Consider the following 14294-nt stretch of genomic DNA (forward strand, 5'->3'; position numbering starts at 1 on the left):
ATCCAGGTCCCATTGTAGGAGAAACAGAGTAGTCAAGGCTTCATAAAGTCTTTAGACACATCCAAATTTGGCACTGCATGCAATAGTATGCTCAGTGAGGTCATTCTTAGGCCTGTTTGGCTGAGATCCTAACGAATCCCCAGTGGCTTTTTCACTGACGTGCCTGGCCGCAGTAGCAAATCGTTTTTACAGGGCTGGTTTGCTTGTCCCAGTACCCAACCCTCCTCTTTTCGCAGCCGGGCTTGGGACCGGCCATGGCAGAGTTAAAAAAATTCAACACTTTTCCCAAATTAGTCACCGTAACGACTTGAAATATAGTGGCAACAAAACAAGATCCAGGTCCCATTGTAGGAGAAACAGAGTAGTCAAGGCTTCATAAAGTCTTTAGACACATCCAAATTTGGCACTGCATGCAATAGTATGCTCGGTGAGGTCATTCTTAGGCCTGTTTGGCTGAGATCCTAACGAATCCCCAGTGGCTTTTTCACTGACGTGCCTGGCCGCAGTAGCAAATCATTTTTACAGGGCTGGTTTGCTTGTCCCAGTACCCAACCCTCCTCTTTTCGCAGCCGGGCTTGGGACCGGCCATGGCAGAGTTAAAAAAATTCAACACTTTTCCCAAATTAGTCACCGTAACGACTTGAAATATAGTGGCAACAAAACAAGATCCAGGTCCCATTGTAGGAGAAACAGAGTAGTCAAGGCTTCATAAAGTCTTTAGACACATCCAAATTTGGCACTGCATGCAATAGTATGCTCGGTGAGGTCATTCTTAGGCCTGTTTGGCTGAGATCCTAACGAATCCCCAGTGGCTTTTTCACTGACGTGCCTGGCCGCAGTAGCAAATCGTTTTTACAGGGCTGGTTTGCTTGTCCCAGTACCCAACCCTCCTCTTTTCGCAGCCGGGCTTGGGACCGGCCATGGCAGAGTTAAAAAAATTCAACACTTTTCCCAAATTAGTCACCGTAACGACTTGAAATATAGTGGCAACAAAACAAGATCCAGGTCCCATTGTAGGAGAAACAGAGTAGTCAAGGCTTCATAAAGTCTTTAGACACATCCAAATTTGGCACTGCATGCAATAGTATGCTCAGTGAGGTCATTCTTAGGCCTGTTTGGCTGAGATCCTAACGAATCCCCAGTGGCTTTTTCACTGACGTGCCTGGCCGCAGTAGCAAATCGTTTTTACAGGGCTGGTTTGCTTGTCCCAGTACCCAACCCTCCTCTTTTCGCAGCCGGGCTTGGGACCGGCCATGGCAGAGTTAAAAAAATTCAACACTTTTCCCAAATTAGTCACCGTAACGACTTGAAATATAGTGGCAACAAAACAAGATCCAGGTCCCATTGTAGGAGAAACAGAGTAGTCAAGGCTTCATAAAGTCTTTAGACACATCCAAATTTGGCACTGCATGCAATAGTATGCTCGGTGAGGTCATTCTTAGGCCTGTTTGGCTGAGATCCTAACGAATCCCCAGTGGCTTTTTCACTGACGTGCCTGGCCGCAGTAGCAAATCATTTTTACAGGGCTGGTTTGCTTGTCCCAGTACCCAACCCTCCTCTTTTCGCAGCCGGGCTTGGGACCGGCCATGGCAGAGTTAAAAAAATTCAACACTTTTCCCAAATTAGTCACCGTAACGACTTGAAATATAGTGGCAACAAAACAAGATCCAGGTCCCATTGTAGGAGAAACAGAGTAGTCAAGGCTTCATAAAGTCTTTAGACACTTCCAAATTTGGCACTGCATGCAATAGTATGCTCGGTGAGGTCATTCTTAGGCCTGTTTGGCTGAGATCCTAACGAATCCCCAGTGGCTTTTTCACTGACGTGCCTGGCCGCAGTAGCAAATCATTTTTACAGGGCTGGTTTGCTTGTCCCAGTACCCAACCCTCCTCTTTTCGCAGCCGGGCTTGGGACCGGCCATGGCAGAGTTAAAAAAATTCAACACTTTTCCCAAATTAGTCACCGTAACGACTTGAAATATAGTGGCAACAAAACAAGATCCAGGTCCCATTGTAGGAGAAACAGAGTAGTCAAGGCTTCATAAAGTCTTTAGACACATCCAAATTTGGCACTGCATGCAATAGTATGCTCGGTGAGGTCATTCTTAGGCCTGTTTGGCTGAGATCCTAACGAATCCCCAGTGGCTTTTTCACTGACGTGCCTGGCTGCAGTAGCAAATCGTTTTTACAGTGCTGGTTTGCTTGTCCCAGTACCCAACCCTCCTCTTTTCGCAGCCGGGCTTGGGACCGGCCATGGCAGAGTTAAAAAAATTCAACACTTTTCCCAAATTAGTCACCGTAACGACTTGAAATATAGTGGCAACAAAACAAGATCCAGGTCCCATTGTAGGAGAAACAGAGTAGTCAAGGCTTCATAAAGTCTTTAGACACATCCAAATTTGGCACTGCATGCAATAGTATGCTCGGTGAGGTCATTCTTAGGCCTGTTTGGCTGAGATCCTAACGAATCCCCAGTGGCTTTTTCACTGACGTGCCTGGCCGCAGTAGCAAATCGTTTTTACAGGGCTGGTTTGCTTGTCCCAGTACCCAACCCTCCTCTTTTCGCAGCCGGGCTTGGGACCGGCCATGGCAGAGTTAAAAAAATTCAACACTTTTCCCAAATTAGTCACCGTAACGACTTGAAATATAGTGGCAACAAAACAAGATCCAGGTCCCATTGTAGGAGAAACAGAGTAGTCAAGGCTTCATAAAGTCTTTAGACACATCCAAATTTGGCACTGCATGCAATAGTATGCTCGGTGAGGTCATTCTTAGGCCTGTTTGGCTGAGATCCTAACGAATCCCCAGTGGCTTTTTCACTGACGTGCCTGGCCGCAGTAGCAAATCGTTTTTACAGGGCTGGTTTGCTTGTCCCAGTACCCAACCCTCCTCTTTTCGCAGCCGGGCTTGGGACCGGCCATGGCAGAGTTAAAAAAATTCAACACTTTTCCCAAATTAGTCACCGTAACGACTTGAAATATAGTGGCAACAAAACAAGATCCAGGTCCCATTGTAGGAGAAACAGAGTAGTCAAGGCTTCATAAAGTCTTTAGACACACCCAAATTTGGCACTGCATGCAATAGTATGCTCGGTGAGGTCATTCTTAGGCCTGATTGGCTGAGATCCTAACGAATCCCCAGTGGCTTTTTCACTGACGTGCCTGGCCGCAGTAGCAAATCGTTTTTACAGGGCTGGTTTGCTTGTCCCAGTACCCAACCCTCCTCTTTTCGCAGCCGGGCTTGGGACCGGCCATGGCAGAGTTAAAAAAATTCAACACTTTTCCCAAATTAGTCACCGTAACGACTTGAAATATAGTGGCAACAAAACAAGATCCAGGTCCCATTGTAGGAGAAACAGAGTAGTCAAGGCTTCATAAAGTCTTTAGACACATCCAAATTTGGCACTGCATGCAATAGTATGCTCGGTGAGGTCATTCTTAGGCCTGTTTGGCTGAGATCCTAACGAATCCCCAGTGGCTTTTTCACTGACGTGCCTGGCCGCAGTAGCAAATCATTTTTACAGGGCTGGTTTGCTTGTCCCAGTACCCAACCCTCCTCTTTTCGCAGCCGGGCTTGGGACCGGCCATGGCAGAGTTAAAAAAATTCAACACTTTTCCCAAATTAGTCACCGTAACGACTTGAAATATAGTGGCAACAAAACAAGATCCAGGTCCCATTGTAGGAGAAACAGAGTAGTCAAGGCTTCATAAAGTCTTTAGACACATCCAAATTTGGCACTGCATGCAATAGTATGCTCGGTGAGGTCATTCTTAGGCCTGTTTGGCTGAGATCCTAACGAATCCCCAGTGGCTTTTTCACTGACGTGCCTGGCCGCAGTAGCAAATCATTTTTACAGGGCTGGTTTGCTTTTCCCAGTACCCAACCCTCCTCTTTTCGCAGCCGGGCTTGGGACCGGCCATGGCAGAGTTAAAAAAATTCAACACTTTTCCCAAATTAGTCACCGTAACGACTTGAAATATAGTGGCAACAAAACAAGATCCAGGTCCCATTGTAGGAGAAACAGAGTAGTCAAGGCTTCATAAAGTCTTTAGACACATCCAAATTTGGCACTGCATGCAATAGTATGCTCGGTGAGGTCATTCTTAGGCCTGTTTGGCTGAGATCCTAACGAATCCCCAGTGGCTTTTTCACTGACGTGCCTGGCCGCAGTAGCAAATCATTTTTACAGGGCTGGTTTGCTTGTCCCAGTACCCAACCCTCCTCTTTTCGCAGCCGGGCTTGGGACCGGCCATGGCAGAGTTAAAAAAATTCAACACTTTTCCCAAATTAGTCACCGTAACGACTTGAAATATAGTGGCAACAAAACAAGATCCAGGTCCCATTGTAGGAGAAACAGAGTAGTCAAGGCTTCATAAAGTCTTTAGACACATCCAAATTTGGCACTGCATGCAATAGTATGCTCGGTGAGGTCATTCTTAGGCCTGTTTGGCTGAGATCCTAACGAATCCCCAGTGGCTTTTTCACTGACGTGCCTGGCTGCAGTAGCAAATCGTTTTTACAGTGCTGGTTTGCTTGTCCCAGTACCCAACCCTCCTCTTTTCGCAGCCGGGCTTGGGACCGGCCATGGCAGAGTTAAAAAAATTCAACACTTTTCCCAAATTAGTCACCGTAACGACTTGAAATATAGTGGCAACAAAACAAGATCCAGGTCCCATTGTAGGAGAAACAGAGTAGTCAAGGCTTCATAAAGTCTTTAGACACACCCAAATTTGGCACTGCATGCAATAGTATGCTCGGTGAGGTCATTCTTAGGCCTGATTGGCTGAGATCCTAACGAATCCCCAGTGGCCTTTTCACTGACGTGCCTGGCCGCAGTAGAAAATTGTTTTCACAGGGCTGGTTTGCTTATCCCAGTACCCAACCCTCCTCTTTTCGCAGCCGGGCTTGGGACCGGCCATGGCAGAGTTAAAAAAATTCAACACTTTTCCCAAATTAGTCACCGTAACGACTTGAAATATAGTGGCAACAAAACAAGATCCAGGTCCCATTGTAGGAGAAACAGAGTAGTCAAGGCTTCATAAAGTCTTTAGACACATCCAAATTTGGCACTGCATGCAATAGTATGCTCGGTGAGGTCATTCTTAGGCCTGTTTGGCTGAGATCCTAACGAATCCCCAGTGGCTTTTTCACTGACGTGCCTGGCCGCAGTAGCAAATCGTTTTTACAGGGCTGGTTTGCTTGTCCCAGTACCCAACCCTCCTCTTTTCGCAGCCGGGCTTGGGACCGGCCATGGCAGAGTTAAAAAAATTCAACACTTTTCCCAAATTAGTCACCGTAACGACTTGAAATATAGTGGCAACAAAACAAGATCCAGGTCCCATTGTAGGAGAAACAGAGTAGTCAAGGCTTCATAAAGTCTTTAGACACATCCAAATTTGGCACTGCATGCAATAGTATGCTCGGTGAGGTCATTCTTAGGCCTGTTTGGCTGAGATCCTAACGAATCCCCAGTGGCTTTTTCACTGACGTGCCTGGCCGCAGTAGCAAATCGTTTTTACAGGGCTGGTTTGCTTGTCCCAGTACCCAACCCTCCTCTTTTCGCAGCCGGGCTTGGGACCGGCCATGGCAGAGTTAAAAAAATTCAACACTTTTCCCAAATTAGTCACCGTAACGACTTGAAATATAGTGGCAACAAAACAAGATCCAGGTCCCATTGTAGGAGAAACAGAGTAGTCAAGGCTTCATAAAGTCTTTAGACACACCCAAATTTGGCACTGCATGCAATAGTATGCTCGGTGAGGTCATTCTTAGGCCTGATTGGCTGAGATCCTAACGAATCCCCAGTGGCTTTTTCACTGACGTGCCTGGCCGCAGTAGCAAATCGTTTTTACAGGGCTGGTTTGCTTGTCCCAGTACCCAACCCTCCTCTTTTCGCAGCCAGGCTTGGGACCGGCCATGGCAGAGTTAAAAAAATTCAACACTTTTCCCAAATTAGTCACCGTAACGACTTGAAATATAGTGGCAACAAAACAAGATCCAGGTCCCATTGTAGGAGAAACAGAGTAGTCAAGGCTTCATAAAGTCTTTAGACACATCCAAATTTGGCACTGCATGCAATAGTATGCTCGGTGAGGTCATTCTTAGGCCTGTTTGGCTGAGATCCTAACGAATCCCCAGTGGCTTTTTCACTGACGTGCCTGGCCGCAGTAGCAAATCATTTTTACAGGGCTGGTTTGCTTGTCCCAGTACCCAACCCTCCTCTTTTCGCAGCCGGGCTTGGGACCGGCCATGGCAGAGTTAAAAAAATTCAACACTTTTCCCAAATTAGTCACCGTAACGACTTGAAATATAGTGGCAACAAAACAAGATCCAGGTCCCATTGTAGGAGAAACAGAGTAGTCAAGGCTTCATAAAGTCTTTAGATACATCCAAATTTGGCACTGCATGCAATAGTATGCTCGGTGAGGTCATTCTTAGGCCTGTTTGGCTGAGATCCTAACGAATCCCCAGTGGCTTTTTCACTGACGTGCCTGGCCGCAGTAGCAAATCGTTTTTACAGGGCTGGTTTGCTTGTCCCAGTACCCAACCCTCCTCTTTTCGCAGCCGGGCTTGGGACCGGCCATGGCAGAGTTAAAAAAATTCAACACTTTTCCCAAATTAGTCACCGTAACGACTTGAAATATAGTGGCAACAAAACAAGATCCAGGTCCCATTGTAGGAGAAACAGAGTAGTCAAGGCTTCATAAAGTCTTTAGACACACCCAAATTTGACACTGCATGCAATAGTATGCTCGGTGAGGTCATTCTTAGGCCTGATTGGCTGAGATCCTAACGAATCCCCAGTGGCTTTTTCACTGACGTGCCTGGCCGCAGTAGCAAATCGTTTTTACAGGGCTGGTTTGCTTGTCCCAGTACCCAACCCTCCTCTTTTCGCAGCCGGGCTTGGGACCGGCCATGGCAGAGTTAAAAAAATTCAACACTTTTCCCAAATTAGTCACCGTAACGACTTGAAATATAGTGGCAACAAAACAAGATCCAGGTCCCATTGTAGGAGAAACAGAGTAGTCAAGGCTTCATAAAGTCTTTAGACACATCCAAATTTGGCACTGCATGCAATAGTATGCTCGGTGAGGTCATTCTTAGGCCTGTTTGGCTGAGATCCTAACGAATCCCCAGTGGCTTTTTCACTGACGTGCCTGGCCGCAGTAGCAAATCGTTTTTACAGGGCTGGTTTGCTTGTCCCAGTACCCAACCCTCCTCTTTTCGCAGCCGGGCTTGGGACCGGCCATGGCAGAGTTAAAAAAATTCAACACTTTTCCCAAATTAGTCACCGTAACGACTTGAAATATAGTGGCAACAAAACAAGATCCAGGTCCCATTGTAGGAGAAACAGAGTAGTCAAGGCTTCATAAAGTCTTTAGACACATCCAAATTTGGCACTGCATGCAATAGTATGCTCGGTGAGGTCATTCTTAGGCCTGTTTGGCTGAGATCCTAACGAATCCCCAGTGGCTTTTTCACTGACATGCCTGGCCGCAGTAGCAAATCATTTTTACAGGGCTGGTTTGCTTGTCCCAGTACCCAACCCTCCTCTTTTCGCAGCCGGGCTTGGGACCGGCCATGGCAGAGTTAAAAAAAATTCAACACTTTTCCCAAATTAGTCACCGTAACGACTTGAAATATAGTGGCAACAAAACAAGATCCAGGTCCCATTGTAGGAGAAACAGAGTAGTCAAGGCTTCATAAAGTCTTTAGACACATCCAAATTTGGCACTGCATGCAATAGTATGCTCGGTGAGGTCATTCTTAGGCCTGTTTGGCTGAGATCCTAACGAATCCCCAGTGGCTTTTTCACTGACGTGCCTGGCCGCAGTAGCAAATCGTTTTTACAGGGCTGGTTTGCTTGTCCCAGTACCCAACCCTCCTCTTTTCGCAGCCGGGCTTGGGACCGGCCATGGCAGAGTTAAAAAAATTCAACACTTTTCCCAAATTAGTCACCGTAACGACTTGAAATATAGTGGCAACAAAACAAGATCCAGGTCCCATAGTAGGAGAAACAGAGTAGTCAAGGCTTCATAAAGTCTTTAGACACATCCAAATTTGGCACTGCATGCAATAGTATGCTCGGTGAGGTCATTCTTAGGCCTGTTTGGCTGAGATCCTAACGAATCCCCAGTGGCTTTTTCACTGACGTGCCTGGCCGCAGTAGCAAATCGTTTTTACAGGGCTGGTTTGCTTGTCCCAGTACCCAACCCTCCTCTTTTCGCAGCCGGGCTTGGGACCGGCCATGGCAGAGTTAAAAAAATTCAACACTTTTCCCAAATTAGTCACCGTAACGACTTGAAATATAGTGGCAACAAAACAAGATCCAGGTCCCATTGTAGGAGAAACAGAGTAGTCAAGGCTTCATAAAGTCTTTAGACACATCCAAATTTGGCACTGCATGCAATAGTATGCTCGGTGAGGTCATTCTTAGGCCTGTTTGGCTGAGATCTTAACGAATTCCCAGTGGCTTTTTCACTGACGTGCCTGGCCGCAGTAGCAAATCGTTTTTACAGGGCTGGTTTGCTTGTCCCAGTACCCAACCCTCCTCTTTTCGCAGCCGGGCTTGGGACCGGCCATGGCAGAGTTAAAAAAATTCAACACTTTTCCCAAATTAGTCACCGTAACGACTTGAAATATAGTGGCAACAAAACAAGATCCAGGTCCCATTGTAGGAGAAACAGAGTAGTCAAGGCTTCATAAAGTCTTTAGACACATCCAAATTTGGCACTGAATGCAATAGTATGCTCGGTGAGGTCATTCTTAGGCCTGTTTGGCTGAGATCCTAACGAATCCCCAGTGGCTTTTTCACTGACGTGCTTGGCCGCAGTAGCAAATTGTTTTCACAGGGCTGGTTTGCTTGTCCCAGTACCCAACCCTCCTCTTTTCGCAGCCGGGCTTGGGACCGGCCATGGCAGAGTTAAAAAAATTCAACACTTTTCCCAAATTAGTCACCGTAACGACTTGAAATATAGTGGCAACAAAACAAGATCCAGGTCCCATAGTAGGAGAAACAGAGTAGTCAAGGCTTCATAAAGTCTTTAGACACATCCAAATTTGGCACTGCATGCAATAGTATGCTCGGTGAGGTCATTCTTAGGCCTGTTTGGCTGAGATCTTAACGAATTCCCAGTGGCTTTTTCACTGACGTGCCTGGCCGCAGTAGCAAATCGTTTTTACAGGGCTGGTTTGCTTGTCCCAGTACCCAACCCTCCTCTTTTCGCAGCCGGGCTTGGGACCGGCCATGGCAGAGTTAAAAAAATTCAACACTTTTCCCAAATTAGTCACCGTAACGACTTGAAATATAGTGGCAACAAAACAAGATCCAGGTCCCATTGTAGGAGAAACAGAGTAGTCAAGGCTTCATAAAGTCTTTAGACACATCCAAATTTGGCACTGCATGCAATAGTATGCTCGGTGAGGTCATTCTTAGGCCTGTTTGGCTGAGATCCTAACGAATCCCCAGTGGCTTTTTCACTGACGTGCCTGGCCGCAGTAGCAAATCGTTTTTACAGGGCTGGTTTGCTTGTCCCAGTACCCAACCCTCCTCTTTTCGCAGCCGGGCTTGGGACCGGCCATGGCAGAGTTAAAAAAATTCAACACTTTTCCCAAATTAGTCACCGTAACGACTTGAAATATAGTGGCAACAAAACAAGATCCAGGTCCCATAGTAGGAGAAACAGAGTAGTCAAGGCTTCATAAAGTCTTTAGACACATCCAAATTTGGCACTGCATGCAATAGTATGCTCGGTGAGGTCATTCTTAGGCCTGTTTGGCTGAGATCCTAACGAATCCCCAGTGGCTTTTTCACTGACGTGCCTGGCCGCAGTAGCAAATCGTTTTTACAGGGCTGGTTTGCTTGTCCCAGTACCAAACCCTCCTCTTTTTCGCAGCCGGGCTTGGGACCGGCCATGGCAGAGTTAAAAAAATTCAACACTTTTCCCAAATTAGTCACCGTAACGACTTGAAATATAGTGGCAACAAAACAAGATCCAGGTCCCATTGTAGGAGAAACAGAGTAGTCAAGGCTTCATAAAGTCTTTAGACACATCCAAATTTGGCACTGCATGCAATAGTATGCTCGGTGAGGTCATTCTTAGGCCTGTTTGGCTGAGATCCTAACGAATCCCCAGTGGCTTTTTCACTGACGTGCCTGGCCGCAGTAGCAAATCGTTTTTACAGGGCTGGTTTGCTTGTCCCAGTACCAAACCCTCCTCTTTTTCGCAGCCGGGCTTGGGACCGGCCATGGCAGAGTTAAAAAAATTCAACAATTTTCCCAAATTAGTCACCGTAACGACTTGAAATATAGTGGCAACAAAACAAGATCCAGGTCCCATAGTAGGAGAAACAGAGTAGTCAAGGCTTCATAAAGTCTTTAGACACATCCAAATTTGGCACTGCATGCAATAGTATGCTCGGTGAGGTCATTCTTAGGCCTGTTTGGCTGAGATCCTAACGAATCCCCAGTGGCTTTTTCACTGACATGCCTGGCCGCAGTAGCAAATCATTTTTACAGGGCTGGTTTGCTTGTCCCAGTACCCAACCCTCCTCTTTTCGCAGCCGGGCTTGGGACCGGCCATGGCAGAGTTAAAAAAATTCAACACTTTTCCCAAATTAGTCACCGTAACGACTTGAAATATAGTGGCAACAAAACAAGATCCAGGTCCCATAGTAGGAGAAACAGAGTAGTCAAGGCTTCATAAAGTCTTTAGACACATCCAAATTTGGCACTGCATGCAATAGTATGCTCGGTGAGGTCATTCTTAGGCCTGTTTGGCTGAGATCCTAACGAATCCCCAGTGGCTTTTTCACTGACGTGCCTGGCCGCAGTAGCAAATCGTTTTTACAGGGCGGGTTTGCTTGTCCCAGTACCCAACCCTCCTCTTTTCGCAGCCGGGCTTGGGACCGGCCATGGCAGAGTTAAAAAAATTCAACACTTTTCCCAAATTAGTCACCGTAACGACTTGAAATATAGTGGCAACAAAACAAGATCCAGGTCCCATTGTAGGAGAAACAGAGTAGTCAAGGCTTCATAAAGTCTTTAGACACATCCAAATTTGGCACTGCATGCAATAGTATGCTCGGTGAGGTCATTCTTAGGCCTGTTTGGCTGAGATCCTAACGAATCCCCAGTGGCTTTTTCACTGACGTGCCTGGCCGCAGTAGCAAATCGTTTTTACAGGGCTGGTTTGCTTGTCCCAGTACCCAACCCTCCTCTTTTCGCAGCCGGGCTTGGGACCGGCCATGGCAGAGTTAAAAAAATTCAACACTTTTCCCAAATTAGTCACCGTAACGACTTGAAATATAGTGGCAACAAAACAAGATCCAGGTCCCATTGTAGGAGAAACAGAGTAGTCAAGGCTTCATAAAGTCTTTAGACACACCCAAATTTGACACTGCATGCAATAGTATGCTCGGTGAGGTCATTCTTAGGCCTGATTGGCTGAGATCCTAACGAATCCCCAGTGGCTTTTTCACTGACGTGCCTGGCCGCAGTAGCAAATCGTTTTTACAGGGCTGGTTTGCTTGTCCCAGTACCCAACCCTCCTCTTTTCGCAGCCGGGCTTGGGACCGGCCATGGCAGAGTTAAAAAAATTCAACACTTTTCCCAAATTAGTCACCGTAACGACTTGAAATATAGTGGCAACAAAACAAGATCCAGGTCCCATTGTAGGAGAAACAGAGTAGTCAAGGCTTCATAAAGTCTTTAGACACATCCAAATTTGGCACTGCATGCAATAGTATGCTCGGTGAGGTCATTCTTAGGCCTGTTTGGCTGAGATCCTAACGAATCCCCAGTGGCTTTTTCACTGACGTGCCTGGCCGCAGTAGCAAATCATTTTTACAGGGCTGGTTTGCTTGTCCCAGTACCCAACCCTCCTCTTTTCGCAGCCGGGCTTGGGACCGGCCATGGCAGAGTTAAAAAAATTCAACACTTTTCCCAAATTAGTCACCGTAACGACTTGAAATATAGTGGCAACAAAACAAGATCCAGGTCCCATTGTAGGAGAAACAGAGTAGTCAAGGCTTCATAAAGTCTTTAGACACATCCAAATTTGGCACTGCATGCAATAGTATGCTCGGTGAGGTCATTCTTAGGCCTGTTTGGCTGAGATCCTAACGAATCCCCAGTGGCTTTTTCACTGACATGCCTGGCCGCAGTAGCAAATAATTTTTACAGGGCTGGTTTGCTTGTCCCAGTACCCAACCCTCCTCTTTTCGCAGCCGGGCTTGGGACCGGCCATGGCAGAGTTAAAAAAAATTCAACACTTTTCCCAAATTAGTCACCGTAACGACTTGAAATATAGTGGCAACAAAACAAGATCCAGGTCCCATTGTAGGAGAAACAGAGTAGTCAAGGCTTCATAAAGTCTTTAGACACATCCAAATTTGGCACTGCATGCAATAGTATGCTCGGTGAGGTCATTCTTAGGCCTGTTTGGCTGAGATCCTAACGAATCCCCAGTGGCTTTTTCACTGACGTGCCTGGCCGCAGTAGCAAATCGTTTTTACAGGGCTGGTTTGCTTGTCCCAGTACCCAACCCTCCTCTTTTCGCAGCCGGGCTTGGGACCGGCCATGGCAGAGTTAAAAAAATTCAACACTTTTCCCAAATTAGTCACCGTAACGACTTGAAATATAGTGGCAACAAAACAAGATCCAGGTCCCATAGTAGGAGAAACAGAGTAGTCAAGGCTTCATAAAGTCTTTAGACACATCCAAATTTGGCACTGCATGCAATAGTATGCTCGGTGAGGTCATTCTTAGGCCTGTTTGGCTGAGATCCTAACGAATCCCCAGTGGCTTTTTCACTGACGTGCCTGGCCGCAGTAGCAAATCGTTTTTACAGGGCTGGTTTGCTTGTCCCAGTACCCAACCCTCCTCTTTTCGCAGCCGGGCTTGGGACCGGCCATGGCAGAGTTAAAAAAATTCAACACTTTTCCCAAATTAGTCACCGTAACGACTTGAAATATAGTGGCAACAAAACAAGATCCAGGTCCCATTGTAGGAGAAACAGAGTAGTCAAGGCTTCATAAAGTCTTTAGACACATCCAAATTTGGCACTGCATGCAATAGTATGCTCGGTGAGGTCATTCTTAGGCCTGTTTGGCTGAGATCTTAACGAATTCCCAGTGGCTTTTTCACTGATGTGCCTGGCCGCAGTAGCAAATAGTGATGGCCGAACGGTTCGCCCGGCGGTCGTTTCGCGGCGAATTTCCGACTTTCGCCGTCCGCGGGTTCGAACGCCTTTTTCCGTCGTTCGCCCCGGCGGACTTACGTGTTTAATGTATACAAGAACTTTAACCTTTCGTGACACGTTTATCATGTGTTACAGGACAACCAATTGAGACATGACAGCTCATGGACACTTGGACATTCCCCCTAACCTATAAATACACCCGATCCGGTGGCCATTTTACATTCTTTCTTCTGTCACTGTAGGGAAAGGATCCTGTGTGGAGTAGGGACAGAGAAAACGCTAGCTATTTGGTACACAAAAGTTCTTTTCAGGACTGGTATAGGTGTTAGGTCAGCAGCCTGAGTTTCTTTTGTCAGTTTAGATAAAGGGACAGAGCGCTGTATGCTGCTATTTTAGGGACAGCTCAGCCAGATTAGTCTTTCTTCATCATCATCATCATCATCATCATTAGCTGTTACTATCAGGTCCACAAAAGAGCTGTTCCAGCTAATCGTTCCAGCCTACTCTTTTTTGCCAATTTGTATAGGGACAGGCAGGAAGCAGTGTGTCAGGCAGTGAGGATAATTTTAAAGACTTGCTGTTACTATTAGTTCCACAAAGGTTCTTTTCAGGACTGGTATCAGTGGTACGGTAATAGGCTTGTACACGTATAATATTCTTTCTTCCAAATATAGAAAGAATATTATACTTGACTGCTGCCCTTCTGCTGCAGTCTGCTAATCATTCACAACTCACTTGTTCCACAAAAGTTCTTATAAGGACTGGTAACTTGGTCTGTCTAGGGTGCTACGGTACATAGGCTTGGGTGCGGTACAGTCTGCTGTTCTGTAAGGACCGCTATCGGTCCACAATAGATAGGGTTGCCGTGCACTACTGCTGACCGCTGCCCTATACTGCAGCAGTCCTTCAGCGGTATAGGGACTGACGCACAGTCTGCTAAACACTAATACACAACCTGCTTGGTCCACAAAAGTTCTTATAAGGACTGGTAACTTGGTATAGGGTGCTACGGTACATAGGCCTGAGTGCGTTACAGTCTGCTGTTCTGTAAGGACCGCTATCGGTCCACAATACATAGGGTTGACGTGCACTA

The sequence above is a fragment of the Lithobates pipiens genome, unplaced genomic scaffold (genome assembly GCF_037356315.1).
Source record: "Lithobates pipiens isolate NorthernLeopardFrog02 unplaced genomic scaffold, aLitPip1_a1.2 Scaffold_19, whole genome shotgun sequence".
Classification (NCBI taxonomy): domain Eukaryota; kingdom Metazoa; phylum Chordata; class Amphibia; order Anura; family Ranidae; genus Lithobates; species Lithobates pipiens.